Genomic DNA, 20,767 nt, shown 5'->3' with positions numbered 1-20,767 from the left:
TATATATATATATATATATAATCTCATAAAAGAAATTATCCAAACATAGACACCTAAGCTCTAGGGTCTTCCTCAGCACTAAGTAAGTCCCAGGCAGGAGGGCCATGTAGACCAAAGACCATCAGACAAGACTACTGGTTTCTTCAAAAATCCAGAGCTGTGAAAGGTTAATCTGAGCTCTTGGGGGGCAGGGGTTGCATAATCACATATAAGAGAGTGCCAGTGCTCTTGATCCAGCAAAGCCCATGTGCTGGGAAGAAGCCAGGAGAGAATAATTCTTTGCCATATCAGGAAATCAATGAAAAATCTAGGGAGCCACATCCTAGAGATGAATGAATACATTCCCTAGTCCTGACAGGCTTTATCTAAGATGTTTCCATCTTCCCACACAGATGGTAACTATGGCCTTTAAGAAGCAGTATGGGGGGCAGCTGGGTAGCTCAGTGGATTGAGAGTCAGGCCTAGAAACGGGAGGTCCTATGTTCAAATCCGGCCTCAGACACTTCCCAGCTGTGTGACCCTGGGCAAGTCACTTGACCCCCATTGCCCACTCTTACCACTCTTCCACCTAGGAGCCAAATCATAGAAGTTGAGGGTTTAAAAAAAAAAAAGAGGCAGTATAGTGTCATCAAAAAGATCTTTGGTCTTAGCAGTCAATTCAGAACCCAACTCTTAGCACCTGTTAACTTTGGATAAGTCATAGATCAATGATTAAACATTTATTAAGTGCCTACTATGTGCCAGTATCGTGCTAATTATAGAATATTGCTACAGAACCGAAAGGAACTTTCATGTTCAGTTGTGTCCAAATCTTCATGACTCCATTTGAGGTTTTCTTGGCAAAGAATTTGGAGTGGTTTGCCATTTGCTTCTCGTTTTACAGATGAGAAAACTGACCAAAGATGGTTAAAGTGACTTGCCCAGGATCACAAAGCTATTATGTGTCTGAGGCTGGATTTGAACTCATAAAGGTGAATCATCCTGACTCTAGACCCAGTGCTCTAGCCATTGTACCACCTTAAGAGATCCTATAGACCAGTGGTTCCCAAATTTTTTTGGCCTACTGCCCCCTTTCCAGAAATAAATATTACTTAGTGCCCCTGGAAATTAATTTTTTTTAAATTTTAATAGCAATTAATAAGAAAGATAAATGCACCTGTGGCCATCACCACTCCCCTGGATGGCTGCAGCATCCACCAGGGGGTGGTAGCGCCCACTTTGGGAATCACTACTCTAGACCAACTCCTTAACTTGCAGATGATAAATGTGAAAACCACAGAATTTAAAGGATTTCCCCAAGTTCATGCTAGACAATGACAAAGTCAGGACTAGAATCCAGTTTTCTCAGAATCAAGTCTGGTACTCTTTCTCTGTGTTGTTTTACTTGTTTTTGTTTTTATTATGACCTTACAAATTATCAACAAGAACATACATTCTAATATGTAAAGAACAAAAAAGAGATTGTATACAAAACAATAAACTTATTATGTCAAAAAAATTTTTACCTTACCTTCCATTTTAGAATTAATACTAAATATCTATTCTAAAGCAGAACAGTAAGAGCTAGGAAACTCAGATTAAGTGACTTGCCCTGGGTTACACAGCTAGGAAGTGTCTGAGGCCAGAGTTGTATCCAGAAATTCCCATCTCCAGGTGTCCTCTATGCACCGAGCCACCTAACTGACCCCAAGTTTGTTTTTAAAAAGGATATATTAAAGTTAATAAGGTAATAATTTTTTTTGTCTCCTGCTGAACTTTTTTGTTTCTGTTGTGCATTTTAAATGCTTTAAATTATGTTCTTTTCATTCTTTTTCCCCATCCTAATAACTATCTAGTAACAGACCTTCACTCTGAAAGAAACCATTCTTTATAATATGTATAATCAAGGGGATACCTAGGGCCTTAATCCCTTAACCAATTTTTAAAAAATACATCAAATGAAATTTTGAATGGCATAACCAAAAAAGGGCACAGAAACTCATTTTTCCAGCTTAGAAAAACTTAAAAGGAAGTCTCCAGATACTGGCATAGGGGTTGGTTTAGAGGTAAAAGCAATGGCAGCAACAGCACTGGTGGCACCAGGAGCATTCAATGCCTGGAGACAGAAACAAGACTAAACATCAGGTCAGAAAGATATTAAAAGGGGGCCCTTTGCTAAAACTGGGCACAGGATAGGGCACTCTTTAGCAGTTACTTCATGCATTACCTAGTTCCAGGTCACAGTCCCAAGGCAGAGAGAACTAGTTATGTTCTGTGGTCCTAAGGGAACAGAGGCCCTATTTGGGTAAGGACCAGAGTACAGAGCAGGAAAAGACTAACCAAAACTCTCCCCAGATAACACCACCTTAGAAGTACTACAAGCCTACAGGTTCCTAGCCTTGGCTACAGAAGCTCAGGCTAGTCATCCCCTCCAGGAGTAAGCAGACCCCAACTTTAACATGAAGTCCAAAGTAAAAAATAGTCTGGGAAAATGAGCAAGCAACAGAAAAAGAACCTGATTATAAAAATCTTGTGGTGACAGGGAAGCTCAAAAACACAAATTCAGAAGAAGACAAATGATATGAAATCATCTATAAACAAAGTAAAAAGCAGATAGTACACAAGCCCAATAAGAATTCCTGGAAAAGCTAAAGAAAAAGATTTAAAAGAGCAAAAAGAATTATTTTTAAAAATTAAATCAGAGGGCAGCTAGTTAGCTCAGTGGATTAAGAGCCAGGCCTGGAGACAGGAGGTCCTGGGTTGAAATTTGGCCTCAGGCACTTCCTAGCTAAATTACTCTGGGCAAGTCACTTAACCCTGATTACCTAGGCCTTGCTAATCTTTTGTCTTAAAGTTAACACTAAGATAGAAGGTCATAGTTATCAAAAAACATGGGAAGACCTATTTGAAATTATGAAAAGCAAAACAAGTAGAACTAAGGGAACAGTATAAATAGCAATAAAACTGATGGTTGAAAAATAATTTGTGAATGTCTGCCTCCAGAGAAAGAATTGATAAATAAAAACACGAAAGACATTTTATATACATATATATGTGTATATATATATATATATATATACACATTATTTATTTGTTTGTTTGTTTGTTTATTATTTATTTATTTGTCAGGTGATGCCTTCGGTGTAGAGAGGGGAAGGAAGAGAGATACCTCAGAACTTTGATGTAGCCAACAAACAAATTTTTTTTCAAAGTACAAAATTTCACTGAGGAAACTTCTTAAAAATTAAAATTGATCAAATGGAAGCTAATGACTCTATGAGATATCAAGAAAGAATAAAACAAAGTGAAAAGAATGAAAAAATAGAATAAAATGTGAAATATCAAAATTGGAAAAACAACTGACTTGGAAAATAAATTAAGGATTCAATTCTACCCTTAGATACTTCCTGATTATATGATTGGTCAAGTCTAACCCTTACCTAACTAACCCTTACCACTCTTCTGCCTTGGAACTAATACTTGTATCAATTCTAAGGTACCTTCTGTCTTAGAATCAATACTATGTATTAGCAGTTACTTTAGTAATCAATACTATGTATTGATTCTAAGGTAGAAGGTGGTAAGGGCTAGGCAGTGGGAGTTTAGTGACTTGCCCAGGGTCACACAGCTAAAAAGTATCTGAGGCCAGATTTGAACTAGGGACCTCCCATCTCTAGGCCTGACTCTTAGTACGATGAGGCACCCAACTGCCCCTAGGAGATAAGGTTTTTTTAAAAAAATAGATCGAGGAGAGATAACTTAAAAATTATTTGACTACCTGAAAGCCATGAATAAAAAAAGGCCCCTAAACATTACATTTCAAAAAATCATGAAGAAAAATTGCCTAGATATTGTTATATTTAAGGAGGTCACTAACTCTATTTGATGTATATGAAGATGATGTACAGAGAGGATAGGATGGCACTTCTCCTTTATAACTGTTGCCCAGGCAGGATCCTTCAGGTCAAAGTGGTTTATCCCTTCAGGACCCACCTGGGGTTAATTGATACTATTAAATTGGGCTCTTCAGCTGGGGTAACGTTGGTAATCTGACTGCGTTGGCTCCCTTCCCAAAATAAGCTTTTGAAACCAATTTAGGAAGATACTTTAAACTTTAAATATATTTGGCAAGAAGGATAATGGTAAAGGATTGAGGTATTAGGAGACCCTACTTAAATTGCTACTAATGAATCTCTAACTGCAGACAATGAAGAATCAAATGATAGCTTCCCTCTGGTCCAGCCTGGCCACGGCTAAACCAGAGTAGGTAAACTGCTGGGAAATCTTCAGCTTCTTCTTCTGTAGATCTTAAGCCTTAACAGTTGAGATACATCCACCCTTTCCACCTTCTTCTTCGCCTCCTGCCCACTTCCCTGATCCCTCCCGGGCCCTGGGAAACCTAGATAACTAAGATGATGAAACTCCTAATATCTAGGGGCAGTAGACACAGAGATGGTGGTCAAGTACAAGTTGATAATGGTACAGGGAACACAGGAGGACCTTGCAGGTAGTGTTTGCAACTCTCTATCTCCAAGACCAGGATCCACACCGATCTCTAGCCTCCGGACAGGAAAAAGACCCCAGAACCTCTCCCAGGGTTCTCAACTGCCCCCTCCTGCATCCCGCATGCCTCTCTGGGAACATTCTATCCAACTGACTCATCTGTCAATCAAAAGTGAACTTCAAGCTCCCAGAGATTCAATATAACAATATAGAACCAAAGTTGTTGTTTAATTAATGTCATGTCCAACTTTTCTTGTGGACCATAGCTATCCATGGGATTATCTTGGCAAAGATAATTGCAATGGTTTGCCATTTCCTTCTCCAGTGAAGAAATTTGTTAGGCAATCAGAGGTCAAGTGACTTGCTCAGGGTCACACAACTAGGAAGTGTCTGAGGCTGGATGTGAATTTGGGTCTTCCTGACTCTAGTGCTCTAACCACTTAGCAATAGCTTCCTCTAACATGTACTTAGTTTCAGATAACTACAGTCCATTCCAACTCATCTGTCCTAAAACCCTCATTACATCCACTGAGCCAGCAAGCTATACCTCAAGTATACAGTCTAAGTGACTTGCCCAAGATCACACAGCCATGTCCTTCTCCAACTCATTTTATAGATGAGGAAACTGAGACAAACAGGGTTAAGTGACTTGCCCAGGGTCACAGAGCTAGTAGGTGTCTGATGAAAAATTTGAATTTAGGAAGATGTCTTCCTGACTCTAGGCCCAGAACTCTATCTACTTCTCCACCTAGTGTTAAAAGGTGCCAAAATTTTTAGGAAAGCATTTTCTACTCTTACATGCTTCTATTCCACCATTCCCATGACTCATGGTCCTTTGCCAGTCTGGTAACATGAGTTCCCTTGCTTCCTTCCTTAATTCCTGGACTACCACTCCAATGTCTTTGCTAAGAAAACCTCAAATGGGGTCAGGAAGTATTCAAAGCTGGATTTAAACCTACCCATATCCACCATACCCCTTTTTATTGCCCTTCAAATGTCCTATGTGGGTTATTATTCATTGTTTTCATTATTTTTCAGTGTCTCTTTTTTTTCTTCTGTAGAAAAACAATTTATTCCATCATAAGTACTTACAGTTAGTCATGGATAGTAACAGGCTGCTGGTTGGACAAGTTACCCCAAAAGACATCATTGAAAATGAGTGATCATGGACTAATTCCATCTGTGTGGGGTTTGTTTAAAAAAAATTTTTTTAAGAAAGGAAAAAAGAAAAAATGCCATTCAGAATTAATTTTAAGGCATATGTCAGCTACGAATTGTTCTCTTTTCAGATTACTGTGCAGTCTACCAAGGTTACATCTGTCAGGTAAGAACATATACCTTCTTTATAACCTGGTAGTCCCCAAGTTTAAAACAAAAATTCATAGAAAGCAAAGAAATAATATGAAAACATAGCTCAAGAAATATACTAGAGAGCAAAACTATATGAGAAGGTGAACAAGGATATTTTGCAGGTACAGCTACACAACATTTCACATGGCTGTCTGTCCAAACCCCACTCCCTCCATCTCCCATCAGATGAGAAATGGAAGAAGAGAGTAAACAGTCCCTAGAGGGGTGAAAAATTAAATATAACAAAAAAAATTTTTCATTAAGAAATTTTGACTAGTTATAGAGGAAACCATCAAAGGTAGCCTAGGTTAGCCAGGCCAATTTTAGCCTTTGAATTTCTCTATAAACAAGGGAAACAATTCAGACATCTTACAAGGTAATACCTCAGTGGCTCAGACTTCTCACTTAGATAGAAATCCTATCCCATCCTAATTTTAGTTAAATTAGCCTGGAAAACTGCATTTATAGTTTAGGAAGAAAATTAAAACACTCATGGTTGGGGGCAGCTGGGTAGCTCAGTGGAGTGAGAGTCAAGCCTAGAGACAGGAGGTCCTAGGTTCAAACCTGGCCTCAGCCACTTCCCAGCTGTGTGACCCTGGGCAAGTCACTTGACCCCCATTGCCCACCCTTACCAATCTTCCACCTATGAGACAATACACCGAAATACAAGGGTTAAAAAAAAAAACACTCATGGTACATTTTCTGTGGCTAAAATCAGATTTTTGAGCTGGATTTGCTTACAAAAAGTTCTTGGAAGAAAAACTTAAATATGGGTGTGTGGATCCACACTTCCTTCAGGGTCTTCATCTTTGTATATGTTCTCATCCATCTGCCAGACTCGCATAGTATTGTCTTCTGATACAGAACAAATAACCCACGGTTCATTTGGGTTCCAGGAGAAATCAGATATTTTGGCAGTGTGGCCACCATGAATAAACAACAATTCTGGTGGGCCATCTTCTGCATCTTCTGGGGACTGCTCTTTCCCAATTCTACTCAACTCCCAGACATTCAGCCTTCAGTCAGAGCCACTGGAACCCAACATAGTTTCATTGGGAGGAGACAACAGAACCTGGAATATTTTGTCTTTATTTGACTCAAAGGAATACAACTTCAATTTCAGATTTCTAAGATCCCACAATGCAACTTCTTATCAGTTGATCTTGTGGCAAGAATGAACTCACTATAAGGATTAAAAGAAAGATAATTTACTTCGGCAGTGTGAGCATCCACTGAGTGGCTTGGTTTAGAAGGCTTGTTTGACTGTATATCCCAGATCATAACCTTCTGATCATCAGTAACTGATCCAAAGAGAGATTCATGGAGGAGGTGCCAAGAAACATCTTTGACTACTGCTGTGTGTCCTGTGAATATGGTCTTTGCCTTCCTTTGGAACAGCACTGATGTCCCACAAGTAGCTGGTATGGTCATCTGATGCACTAAGCAAGTATCCACTGAGATTTGGGTTCCACGGCAACCCATAGCCCTCCTTTTGACTTCCATAGAGTCGCAAGTCTGGGTTACACTTCCCAGAAGGGTTTTGAAGGGTGCTTGGTGTAGTCAAAAATAAGACTCCTGGATGGAGTCTTTGTTGCAATGATGCAAGGATTCTGGGACATATAATGGGCCTGTTGACTTCTCCTTCATGGTTAATCTTGATTTTAATTTCAATTTTCCCACTAACTGAACCAAAGCCTCCAAATTCTCCTTTCTCACTATCATAGTGAGAGGTATCAAACTGAGCATCATTACTGGGGAGCTACACACTGGCTATTGTGTAAATAGAATTAGCTCTAGCCCATTCATAGTCAAACTCTACTTACCCTAGGCATAGAGATGATATCATCCCCACCTCCCTTAGTAGGGAGGGAAGATGAGTTACCCACACGTGACAATAAGTAACAAATCAAGAACAAGGGACTGCTCTTTGGGCAGTCCAAATCAGTGCAGAGGCTGCCATTTGTCCACTTGAATTAGAGGTGGACCCACGGGAAGTGATGAAAGACACTTTCTCTTTAAGTATGTTGGTTACTTCCTGTTAGGGAGTTCCCGCTTTGAACTTGGTGCTGCAGGTAGTCAGGTGAGACCACAGGCCGCTTCCACTCTGAATTGTCATGTGGGTAAGTTAGGCTGACTTCCTTGGGCCTAGCTTGGCATTTCCAAACTCAACTTTAAGTAGGTTCTAGCCTATCTGATTACTAGGCCTTGTGACTTGTAGCCTCATTTATTTAGCCTTCTAACCTTCTCTCTCCGTCCAGGCCTCTGCAGGCCTGGACTAGTCTCTCCCTCACTCTATTTCCCTACCTTTTACCCTCCTAACTATAAATAAACTACCTTAAACCCTATCCTGACTTGGGTCTAATTTAATTACGGAATCAACCTGAATTGTTGATTCCTGGCGGCCATACTTTATATTTTATAGATATAATACCTAGCTTTAGGTATTATATCTATAAAATACCTAAAATCTCCTTCTTACACTATCACAAGATGATTCTATACATCGGATGTGTGTGTACCCAGGACAAGTTGATGCATGCTGAAATCTTTCCCTTTGGGTCTTGTTACATCTAGAAGCTACTGTGCAGGCAGGCTAGGCCATTTTAGGGCATGGGTCATCACTAAGTCATAGAGAAAAGGAGTATTTTTTCCCGTATTTTATACTCCTTGTTGATCACTCATTCTTCTACAGCATCATCAAAGGCTGCTTCCTTGTTGGCCATGGCAGGAGGAGAAGCTGACAGAATGACGGCAGAAGGTGGGGAAGGAGTGGGGTGCTCCCAGATTGCAGCGCAGTAAAGATAGGAGTGAGGGTCTCAGTGTCTCTTAAAGAGACAAAATCTTAATCTTCCTTGTTGGGACTGGAATTTTTTTTATTGAAAATTTTTATTTAATTAATTAATTTAGAATATTTTTCCATGGTTACATGATTCATGTTATTTTCCTCCCCCCAAACCACCACCCCCACAGCTGAAGTGCAGTTCCACTGGGTTTCACATGTGTCATTGATCAAGACCTATTTCCATATTATTGATAATAGCATTAGGGTGATCATTTAGAGTCTACATCCCCAATCATAGCCCCACAAACCCATGTGTTCAAGCAGTTGTTTTTCTTCTATGTTTCTACTCCCATGGTTCTTCCTCTGGATGTGGCTAGTGTTCTTTCTCATAAGTCCCTCAGAATTGTCCTGGATCCTTGCATTGCTGCTAATAGAGAAGTCCATTACATTCGATTGTACCACAGTGTGTCAGTCTCTGTGTACAATGTTCTCCTGGTTCTCCTCCTTTCAATCTGCCTCAGTTACTGGAGGTTGTTCCAGTTGACATGGAATTCCTCCAGTTTATTATTCCTTTGAGCACAATAGTATTCCATCACCAACAGATACTACAATTTGTTTAGCCATTCCCCAATCGAAGGGCATCCCCTCATTTTCCAATTTTTGGCCACCACAGAGTGTGGCTATAAATATTTTTGTACAAGTCTTTTTCCCTATGATCTCTTTGGGGTATAAACCCAACAGTGGTATGTCTGGGTCAAAGGGCAGACAGTCTTTTATAGCCCTTTGGGCATAGTTCCAAATTGCCATCCAGAATGGTTGGATCAATTCACAACTCTACCAGCAATGCACTAATGTTAGGACTGGAATCTTAACCTTAGCAAAGACCCCACAAATTTGTAACTCAAAGAATGGTGAAAGCCAAAAGCTAAAAAGTTAATAAAGGGTCAGGAAAATGTTGTTATGAGTTAGAATTGAGTTCTGCCATTAATTTTTTCTAAAAAATTAAGGTCTATGACTTCAAAGCCCCTTATATCTCTGGCTTTCTAATTTCTATAATTCTAAAACTCTTCCCAGATCTAACATTCAAAATTTCATGATTCAGTTGCCCTTTCCATTCCTATATTCCATGGCTCTGAACCCAGACTCTGGCTCGATTCAGCATGGGGTTGTGATTTAAATCATCCATCAAGTTCCCAAGAAGCTAGATTTTATTACCTTCCCTTTACCACGCCTCCATTTCAGTTTATCCAAAATATGGTTGGCGGCTAATCCTAGATTCCCTTTCCTTGGTCTCCAAAGGAACCTCATCTGCCTTTGGGCTCAGCAAGATTAAGAGAAGGAATCTGGGTGGAAGGTTTGGACCATCTGTGGTCAAGATCATCCACAGATGTTAGGTTGCTAAAATCAGCTACTCCAGTCAGGGTGAGGACAAAGGAAGGACCAGTTCCTTGTGTGCCTCAATATCCTTGACTAAGGAGGCAATAGATGGTATATGCCTGATTATTGAGTCCCTAATCCAACAAGGGATAATAATATCATGCTTTTCTGAGTACAATACACCGATTTTGCCTATAAAGAAGCCAAAACTGGATGAAAATGGCCGACCTGTTTACCGATTTATTCAAGATCTAAGAGCGGTAAATGATTATGTCATCAAAACACATCCAGTTGCTCCAAGTCCAGCTGCTATAATTTCTTCTATTCCAAGTCAGGCTAGATATTTCACTGTGGTAGATGTATGTTCTGCATTTTTCTCAATACCAATTCACAAGGATTCTCAAAAAATCTTTGCTTTCACTTGGGAGAAGACTCAAAGAAGACTTGTCTCCCACAGGGGTATACCGATGCACCTAGCCAGTTCTCTCAGATTCTAAATAGAGATCTGAAAACAATTAAATTTAAAGAGAGTAAATTGGTGCATTTTGTGGATGATATTCTTTTGGCATCCTCAAATGCAAAGGTGTGTCTTAGGGATAGCAAGATTCTTTTGATTGTATTATATAAACGAGGACATAAAATCTCCAAGGCAAAATTACAATGGGTTTTACCCCGGGTGCAATATCTTGGATTCGTGTTATCAGAGGGTTCCAGAAGTATTACACAAAAGAGAATAGCTGACATACAGAAATTGAGTACACCTAAAACCAAAAAACAACTTACAGCTATTCTTGGAGCTATTTGTTTCTGTAGACAATGGATTCCTGGATATAGTGAGATCACTAAGTGTTTGACAGATCTGACCAGGAATACAGAACCAGAACCTCTGAAACTAAAGCCTGAACTTTGCTTAGCCTTGGATAAGCTGAAAGAAGCAATTCTATCTGCACCTGCATTAGGAATCCCAGATTATGAGAAACCTTTTCAGCTGTTTGTCAATGAAACAAAGAGTATAGCTTCTGGTGTGCTGACACAGACTTTAGGACCAAGTTATTGTCCAATTGGGTATTACAGCTGTCAATTAGATCCCATAGCTGCAGGGACAATACCCTGTCTAAGGTGGGTAGCAGCAGCAGCTGTGTTAGTCCAGAAGTCAGCTGATCTAGTTTTGGGATGTCCTTTAACTGTCTATTGTTCACATCAGATAGAAGCACTAATGAGGAAGTTTTGTACTCAAGCATATTCAGATCAATAAATATCTAAGTATGAAATTATTCTTTTGGTTAGTGAGAACATCCAATTGAAGAGATGTAGCATACTTAATCCAGCTACTCTTCTTCCTGATTTACCAAAGAACGGTGAGCCATTGCATGAATGTGTTGAGGTAGTAGATCTTGTGGATATGCCTAAGATGGATTTAAAAGACACTCCACTCGAAAATCCAGACTTGGTGTTATTCACAGATGGATCATCATATTTATGTAATGGAATCAGGTGTACTGGTGCTGCAGTTGTCACAGAATTTGAGACACTATGGTATGGCTCATTACCTAGTAATCTTAATGCTCAGGGTGCGGAATTGGTGGCATTGAAGCAAGCATGTCTTCTAGCTGAAGGTAAAAGTGTAAATATTTACACGGACTCTTGGTATGCATTTTCTGTTTGCCATGCAACAGGAACGATCTGGAAACAATGAGGTTTTATTACTGCATTGGGAAAACCAATAGCTCATGCAGGAATAATAACTGAGTTGTTAGAAGCAATCCAAAAGCCAAAACAGCTGGCAGTAATTCATTGTCGGAGTCATACTCGTGGTAGAGATTCAGTCTCTAAAGGAAATCGCAGAGCTGATATCACTGAGAAGTATGCAGCCCAGAATGCTCCAATTTATGTAATGAATTTAACTTTTATTGATTTTGATGGTCTAGAGAAAGCTTATGTAGACTCAGATATCCAGAAATGGAAGGATAAATTTGGAGCTAGGAAAGAACATGGGATATGGATTACTGATACAGGAAGACCATTATTACCAAAAGATTTGTATACCTATTTGTGTCAAGCCATTCACACAAAAGGTCATTTTGATACACAAGCTGTTGTGGATTCCATCAAGAGAGAATGGGTTGCTCCTGGAATAAGTACTGTTACAAATAAGATCTGCAATAGTTGTTCAGTCTGCCAAAAGTTCAATAAAAGTGCATTCAAAAAGAAAGGTTTGGATGGTAGGCCTTTAGCATATTGTCCATTTGAGAGTTTACAGATTGATTATATCTGTATGCCTAAAGCTGGAAGATACAAGTATTGTCTTGTGATCGTTGATAGACTAACTAAATGGCCTGAAGCTTTTCCATCAAATACCAACACAGCTAGTTTTGTGGTGAAGAGTGTTACTCAAGGAAATTGTACCTAGATTTGGTGTATCTTTAACCATAGATTCAGATAAGGGATCTCATTTCACTCAGGATATCCTTAGAAGAGTCTATGAGAATCTAGGAATAACACTTAAATATCATGTTCCTTATCATCCACAGAGTTCAGGTCAAGTGGAACATATGAATAGGGAACTCAAGACTATGGTTGGAAAACTCTGTGCTGAAATTCATCTTAAATGAACAGATATTCTTCCCACAGCTTTGTTTTACCTATGTACGAGGCTAAGAGCAGATCTACATATATCATTGTATGAGATGCTCTTTGGACATGCTCCACTGCAAGCAAAAACTTGTAAGGCTGTTTAGGCATCACTCTTAGGAGGTGATTGCCAAATTGCTTCATATTTAAGTGCTTTACAGTAGAGGCTAAGAGAATTACAAGATATGGGAGTGTTAATTCAATCTGGTCCATTGGATTATTCTCTTCATAATTTTCAACCAGGTGATATGGTCTATGTGAAAAAATTTGCCAAAACATCAGCAACAGAACAAAATTGGGTAGGTCCTTATACAGTTGTATTAGCTTCACCATCTTCTGTAAAAGTTTTAGGTAGAAATTCGTGGTATCATTGTTCGCGTATTAAATTAGCACATGGATTAGATAATGAAAATGTAGAGATTATTAATAATGAAGAAGAAGAAGAAATTGTGTAATTTGAGATCTTCAGTCAATTAGCGTCTGCAGTCAGAAAGTTCAGTAAGGAGAGGACCATTCCAGCGGAAGAGGATGTTCAGATGGAAAATGACATGGATGAAGAGGATTCAGGATACAGGATTTATGGACTTTGTATTAAGATGGATGAACTTATGAATTGAACTGATAAAATTTCATTTTCAAGGATTTTCTTAAAGAAGAGGATTAATCATGGACAATTTGTATTAAATGGTTTGGAAGTATTTTGGGTAATGTAAATAGTATCACTACATACTCATATGCATTCAACATTGCACATAAAACTATCAAGAACTTCGATGGAGAAGAGAAGAAGAGGAAAAATGGAGAGAAGAGGAGATTTCCTTGAGGAATGGAAGATCATAAGGAGAAAGGAGATCTGCAGGAGATCTGGAGTTTTGTAGCTATCATACATCCATCAGTAACATGTTGCAACACAATATAGCAAAGAACCAACATAACAAATCAGATACATACAACACAAACATGTTAGGATACATTGTGTTCCTTATGGAATGAAACAATGTATAAATACTAACAAAATTAGACTTAGCTATAGGATAAGTAAGTACTAACAAAGGAAAGGTAGTTAATAATAAAGATTAGCTAGTTATTTAGGTAGATGTAGCTAGACTAATATACTAATATCATAGGGGTAGTTTAGAATAGTTTAGTGAAATAGATATAGTATTAGATTAGGTTAGAGGATAAGATAAAGTACTAATGTACATTACAGTGCAGATACAACAAGCATAACAAAACTGCATTACATGAAGAACATATAACAAACTGCTGATCACATATCACAAAATAATGTAAATAGTTGTGTAAATAGTATGTGTATATTGTAAATTGTATTATAGTGTAAGTATTGTATATATGTAGAGGGTGTACATATGTATAGTTGATATGTATGTGTTATGTGTACATATATGTATATCATACGTGTATATATTATGTATATGTTGTGTGTGTGTATCATATGTATATGTATATAACTGTAAATTTTGTGAATAATTTGATATAATTGAGTTGCAAAAATTTAGATGTAATTTGCATAAGTGGGTTTAATGTTTGGTTTTAATTTTGATGTACTTATGCAATGTTGTGTTAAAATGTATTTTTCAAAATTGTTTGCATTTTTTAGTTAGTAGGATATTTCTGTATTAGAATAGGAGTTATGTTTGATGTTTGTTTTGACTTTTGTGTTGATATTTCATATTTGCTGTTGATTTTGTTGATTTTTTTGGGAAATTTTGCATTGTTACTTGTTGCTTTGTGCTTTGAGCTATGTTACTGTCCGATGTATTTATCATTTTACCTTTCCTTGTTAAAATCCCTAGTGTAGGGTAGAGTAGGATAGAGTTAGATAGAATAGAGTTAGTGTAGGTTGTTTGTTATTTGGGGTTAGAATTTTAGTTTAGTTTGTAGTGCACAGATACCAAAATTTTGTTAATTTTGGCTTTGTGCAAAGGGGGAGAACTGTTGTGAGGATTATTTAGTTATTAATTTAGTATTAGTGTTGGACCTAGCAGGAAGGGCTGGCGAATTCCAAGATGAAATGAAGAAGCAGGAAGTGTGTTTCTTGCTCACTGAGAGAGACTCCATAGTGGTTGGAGCAAGCAGCAACTGACAACTAGGAGACATCAGATTTACCAGTGATCCTGTGGAAAGACCGTCACCTACTTGTGGGAGATTTTGGTAGAGACTGCTAAATCCTTGCATCAATGACTTGCAGGTCAACTTGGGCTGGGTCAGCTCCCAGAATCTACCCACCTGAAAGAGTGCAACTGGTGGTCTGGGAGGAGCAGAAACATCACTGGAGTGAAGCTGAACACTACTGTTGTGAGGATACTCACTCCTGTCCTGCTTTTCCCTGGGCCCTGTTATGCTTAGGTCTTAATTTAGTGTAATCAAGTCCTTTCCCTGTCCCTGTGGTTTGCCCTTAGCTTGTAAGTGTAGAATCTCAATTCCCATCCTTTATCTTGTAGTCCCTGATTAAAAACTGTTATAAACCTTTGCCTTTTGCCTGCTGGTTCCATAGGCCCTTGCCTAGGTGGGCTGAGTGACTGTTGGAGCCTAACTGCCATTTCCAGTAACTGTAACCTCCTAGTAGTTAAACTTGGTCTCCCTACCTTGTTGGGTCCTGTTCATCTGTCATTCCTGTCTCTCTCACCCCAGTATGAACCCACAAATAGTAATAGTTAACATCCCTGGTAACCCTCCATTACACATCCTAACAGATCTAAGCTAGAAAATGGGGAGAAGGGAACCTGTGCACCTCTCCCAAGCCCTGGGTTTCCCTCCCAGGGTGTGTCTCCTATGGGAAATAATTACCTCATTTGTAGATGCAACAATTACTGTCTCCTTTAGCCAAACATGTTTAAATGACCTGCTTACCCCACCATATCCTTGTTTCCAACCCATGCTCTGCCCAACCCCGTCCCACCACTATGGCATTCTTTCCCAGCGAGCTAAAGCTAATATTACTGTTTTAAATAAAGAAATATCTATGCTAGAAACCTTAGGGCTTGGAGTGAGGTGATAAGAGAATTTGTTTTGATCCTCACTTCATAATAAGGAAAACCTACACCTCTATAATCATTTGTGGCTTTATTCATAACACAGCTATGTGGCAAGTTGTTCAAGAATTATTATTCCCCATATCACAGATGAGTAAACTGAAGCTCAGAGAGATAAAGCATATTGGTCTAAATAACCTAGATAGGAAAATATTGAAAGCAGGAATTAAATATCCCCTGATTAAAAGTTGGACAGCTAGGTGGCACAAAGGATCTTAGAATACGTGATCTGGAATCAGGAAGATTTGAGTTCAAATCTATCTTCAGATACTTCCTAGCTGTGAGAATTTTGGGCAAGTCACCTAACTATATTTGTCTCAGTTTCCTCATCTTTAAAATGAGCTGGAGAAGGAAATGGCAAACTATTCTAAGATCTTTGCCAAGAAAAAGCCCAAAAGGAACCCAGGCAGACACAACTGAACAACTCTTTTTTACTGTAACAGCTCATATTTACATAGGACTGTTTCCTTTATCCTTAATCTATAGTGCCCCACTAGGCACATATTCTAGCAGGCACTCAAGAAATTCTTGTTGTTTAATTGTTTTAAGATTTGCAAAGGATTTTTCTCACAACCATCCTGCAAAGAAGGATACAAAGAATAACTATTATTATCCCCATTTCTTAAATGAGGCAACTGAGGCTCAGAGTGGTTAAATGACTTGTATTTACTTGCTCAAGTAACTAGCAAATGTGAGAGCTGATATTTGAAACTGAGTCTCTTGTGACTTCAAGACTACAGTTCTTTCCATGACGATGCTTTGGCTCTCTTTGTGTACCACGCTGTACCAACAATGTCAGCCTGACCCCAAAGTTTGTAAGCAAACCACAGAAGCCATGAGCTGAGGGAGAGAGAGAGAGAATTTGAATTGTTTCTATAACAACAGGAGAAAGAAGCCTGTATTTGGTGGAGGCCTGACCTGCTCAAAGACCTTTAATTCAATTCAACATTCATTAGGCAGAACACTGTACTAGGTGCTGGGAGATGCAAAGACAAAACCCAAATAATCTCTGCTCTAAGGAACTTCATAGGGGGTGAGGGGTGGGGAGAAGAAAGGAGGGAATAGAATCTGGGCAAAGTATATACTGAATAATATAAAGTACTTTCAAAAGAGTACCAAGGGGAGAGGGGGATGTAAGAGATGTTCTAAGAGGCCTAGCCTTTTCAGGGCGGCTCATCTGCCTTTGGTGTCCACTCCATCAGTACCTCAAAGATGCTATAGCATGTGCAGGTGCCACAACCCAGTAAACCATCTCAGTTTGTGGAGCTAAACCAGCTTGAGAGCAACCAATGGGCTGTAAACTGGTTGGTGAGTGAGGAAGTATCTGCTCCACACATTCAAAGGCATCTCCTGGTATAATGGGCAGATGAGAATCATTTGTTCCATTGACCATGAAGGGAGCTAAAGTAGGTGCTGTGGAGCACTTAGAATTTGGTCAGGCATCAAAGATACCAAGGTCGTTCACTGAATCCAGGGAAGGAAGGGAAGGGAAGGGAAGGGAAGGGAAGGGAAGGGAAAGGAAGGGAAAGGATAGTTAGGGAAATAGAATTAACAGGAGTTGACATTTGGTTACATTTGGGAAAAAAGAGGAGGGAAGAACTGAGGCTCCCTCCAATGTTGTGAATCTATGTGGTAGGAAAGGTGAAAGTGGCCTCAAGATAAGTAAGAAAATCTGCAAATGGGATATGTCAGGGAGAAATATTTCATATTGGACATAAGTTTGAGTTGTTCTCAGTATAACTAAATGGAAGCCTTTAGCAAGCAACAAATAGTGCAGAACTGAAATTCAGGAGAGGTATTAGGGTTTAGTTTTATAGATTTGAGAGTCATTTGCATAAAGATTATACTTGAAACCCATGGGATCTGATGAGATAATAATAATAGATAAAATTTACATACACAGCTCTTTTAGGTCTGCAATTATTGTCTTATTTGATCTTCACAACTACCCCAGGAGGTATGCACTATCCCACCTTCTATAGAAAGCCTTTCCCAATCCCTCTTAATTCTAGTACTTTCTCTCTGTTAATCATTTCCTATTTATCCTATATATAGCTTATTTGTATGTAGCTGTTTACATGCTGTCTCTTACATCTGATCAGGAGCTCCTTCAGGGCAGAGACTATCCTTTGCTTTTATATCTTCAGCATTTAACCCAATGCCTGACACAAGGTTGATACTAAAAAGATGTTTATTGACTAGCTTTACAGATGAGAAAACTGAGGTATACAGAGTTTAAGGGATTTTCCCCTAGTCACACAGGTAAGGCAGGATTTTAATTCAGGTCTTCCTGACTCCAAATCCAGCACCATCTAGCTACCTAGATCAGCAAAGGAGAGAATATACAGAAAGAAGAAGGCCAAGGACAGAGCCTTGGGGATGGCCACATATGGTGTAGAGAAGAATGATAATTCAACAAAGGATATTGAGAAGGAGTCATGCCAAGAAAAAGCAAAGCCAAGAAAAGAGATTGTCCCAGTATGGGGCTGGTTGGCAGTATGGTCAGCAAAATAAAAAGCTGCAGAAAAATCAAATGGAATGAGGACTAAGAAAAAGTTATGGATTTTAACAGTTAAGACATTGTGACTTAACATTTGCTTGGGAGGCCCCTTGATGGATGAGAGCCATTAAGGCTGCATTTTACCCTGCAAGTGTCAAATGCCTTTCTGTAATCAACACACAATATGCACAGCAGGATTTTATGTCCTTTTCACCTTTCAGTCAATCCTCCCCTCAAAGAAAAATACAGGCTATTCTAGAAAACCTTTTCCAGAAACTTGTTTTTTCCCTTCTAATATTTTCAACAAGGATTGGTTCTGTGACAAGATGATTCTCATGAAAATCATATAAAATAAGAAAGTAGATATATTGGTTATAGTAATTGATGTTCTCCTAATTACTTTTGGGGGGTAATAATATAATAGATCATTTTTTACTATTCTTTTGATATGAAGTATGATTCCCTCCTTGGACTAGACTATATCACTTCCAGTACAGATTGCTCCATTTTATATTTGGTCTAGTCTGTCTAATCTTCAGAGCTTCATATTCTTAATAGCTTTTTCAATTCATTTGTGTGGCACAACAGTTATTGACTTGTTAAGTTCAAAGTGGAGTAGTTATTTGGCAGTGATGAATAAAACAGACTTAAAAATATACTGACAAATTTGTTCCATTTTCCATCTATGTATGTCTTGATAATACATGTATAAACAAGATCAAATTGCTTGCCAGCTCTGGAAAGCAGGAAGTAGACAATTTGGATCATATAACTTTGGAAAACTTACATAGAAATTTATTACTTGTAATTGGTAAAATAAAGTATCTTTATTTAAAAAAAAGTTATTCCTGTGAATACTCTTAGAATGATGTGACCCAATTGGGACTAATAACTTATGGAATTAATAACTTCTAGAGATGTATGATAAGAAAGTTGTTGATTTAGGAGCTCTTTCCACTGAGCTACCTAGCTGCTTGCAGCTTTGCTAAATAAAGCTCTAGAGTGCATGGGCAGCTAGGTGGTACAATCAATAAAGCACTGGGCTGAAGTCAGGTAGACCTGAGTTCACATCTAAGCCCCAGACACTTACTAGCTATGGATTCCTGGATGGATCATTTAACCTTGTTTGCCTCAGTTTCCTCATCTGTCAAATGACCTGGAGAAGGAAATGGCAAACCACTCTAGTATCTTTGCCAAGAAAGAAGTCACAGAGTCAAATAAGACTGAAAATGACTCAACAACAACAGAATGATCTGAAAGGCTCTGATATTAGCCCCGAGGGACATGATGGGAGGAGAGGGGAATTTATTCACCCCCAAACCAAATATCAGGTGGGTCTTAAAGGATTTTCCCATTAAGAAAGAAGCAAAGTAGTAAAATGAACTAGAAAATTTGACTTTGGGGACACTTGTTCAGTTACTTCTGGGCTATTTCTCTACTGAGCTGCTACTGTCATCAACTGCCTCTCTACTGAATTATGACAACCAGTGCGATTTTGTGAGTCAGCCTACAACTTCAGTACTATTTTAACTCTCAAAAACAAGACCCATAGCTGTATCTAGCCACAACAAAAAAGAGTATCTGAGATCAAATTTGTCTTTTTACCTACTTTTCTTCCACTCTCTATGAAAACTTCCATAAAGTCACTTGATATCTGTGTCAAGGTTAGCAAATTCCTAGTAATGGCCAGGCCACTGAGCCACCTAACTTGAAATTTTACTTGAATCTAGTAAGATGAGTACAGTGAACTGAGAGCCAGGCTTTCAATGGGAGAGATGGGAGATGGGAGACGCTGGGTTCAAATCTACCTCAGACATTTCCTAGCTATGTGACCCTGGGCAAGTCACTTAACCCCCATTGCCTACTCCTTACTATTCTTCTGACTTAGAACCAATATTGGTTCTAAGCAGAAGGTAAAGGTTTTTATTAAATATATATACATATATATATATTAGGATAGAATAAGATGATATTTATCCTGTCCAATACATCTATAATTACACCCATCTTGCTGCCATCTTCAGACTTATTTTCACTTCCATTGCTTTTTTAAAATGTTTTACAAAGTGATTATCTTTTATGAAGCAATGTAATAACTTTTAAATGACTTTCTATTTCAAACCAGTGTTGCCCTTTTCTGCAATGTCTCTCTGCTTTTCAAGAATTGAAGTGCCTCCTGCTTAAGGCAGTTCATAAGTTCTTTTGGACTTACTATTATGCTGACTACTGTATACTAGTAAAACTTTCAAAGGAAATGGTAATAATCAAAGTCATTATCTTTTCCCTTTTTTCCACTTCCCACTCTTAGACATCATTGGTTTGAATAGATCAGATTGAAGTAGTTATAATTTTGTTTTTTTCTCATTTCAAGACATCTGATGTAATACTGATTTGATCTAACTATTTAATTGACCTATGTTCTAATTATTCAGTGTTCTGACTATAGAAAGACAGCTTCTTCTAATATTTTCCCAGTTTGTTTAATTATGTGGTCAATTTCTCTTTTTGTGTTTTTATTTGGCACTTTCCATATTGAAAGTTTCCTGCCTCTCTTTTAGATGTAAGTCCATTATATACAGGCATTGAGAC

The 20,767-nt window shown here is 38.5% G+C and overlaps 1 pseudogene; it reads right to left on the bottom strand.

Moving 5' to 3' along the window:
- Positions 1-6,595: 6,595 nt before the first annotated feature.
- Positions 6,596-8,555, bottom strand: LOC123233870 (annotated as a pseudogene).
- Between the last annotated feature and the right edge of the window lie 12,212 nt (positions 8,556-20,767).

This window comes from Gracilinanus agilis, chromosome 2 (genome assembly GCF_016433145.1).
Source record: "Gracilinanus agilis isolate LMUSP501 chromosome 2, AgileGrace, whole genome shotgun sequence".
Classification (NCBI taxonomy): domain Eukaryota; kingdom Metazoa; phylum Chordata; class Mammalia; order Didelphimorphia; family Didelphidae; genus Gracilinanus; species Gracilinanus agilis.
The sequence above is the reverse complement of the archived record's forward strand: the minus strand, read 5'-3'. Positions and strand labels throughout refer to the sequence as shown.